This window comes from Penaeus monodon, chromosome 33 (assembly GCF_015228065.2).
Source record: "Penaeus monodon isolate SGIC_2016 chromosome 33, NSTDA_Pmon_1, whole genome shotgun sequence".
Classification (NCBI taxonomy): domain Eukaryota; kingdom Metazoa; phylum Arthropoda; class Malacostraca; order Decapoda; family Penaeidae; genus Penaeus; species Penaeus monodon.
In genome coordinates, this window is record NC_051418.1 from 6,891,213 (window position 1) to 6,892,001 (window position 789).

Here is a 789-nt window from a genome sequence, read left to right on the forward strand (position 1 = left end):
GATGGTAAATTGGTATATTTTACAGTTTGTTTGGCTTGTGATGTTATATCATATAGGGAATGTTGATTGTGCAGAGGTTGCAATCTGAAGTGTGATCTTTGGGCTCTCTGCAAATCATATCCAAAAGGCATATGGCGTAAACCTTTTCCCTTGCAGTAAGAAGCCTAACAGAGGCTGCACAATGCACATGAGGGGCCTAGCTTTTATCCTGGCCACCCACTTTGCACATAACATTCATGGCAATTTTGTAATTTAAATGCTGCTTCACCCCTAATAGAACAAAAACAACTCGGAGTGGAATGTGTGGACTAAGCTACTGTAAGATATCACAGAAGTAAAATAGCTGCAAGCAAGTTCAAACCGCATTCAAATGATCTGTCGACAAGGAGGATTTGTATTGCTAGCTTATTGACACCTACACTTTCAAGCACAATATTTATGTACGCTAGTCCCAATCAGTATTTTCAAACTGCAGTGATTTAATGCAACAAGATGTCACCAACACGCTGCCAGTCACCAAAATGCTGTTGTCACCTCAACTGATCCAGTGTTGCCACGGTGCTGTTAACGGTGTCATGTTTATGCATCCCTCAGATAGTTAAATTTATGATTTCCAAAAGTCAATTCATAGAAATTTAAATGAGGAAGCTTTGTTTAAATTCCAATGGCTTAGGTGCGTAGTCCATCCATGTATCAGGATATATCGTGGATCAGAAAAAACTATGACATAGAAAATTTGACTTCATTTTTGGATTCTGCGTGTAAAACATACATAAAAAACAGATACTC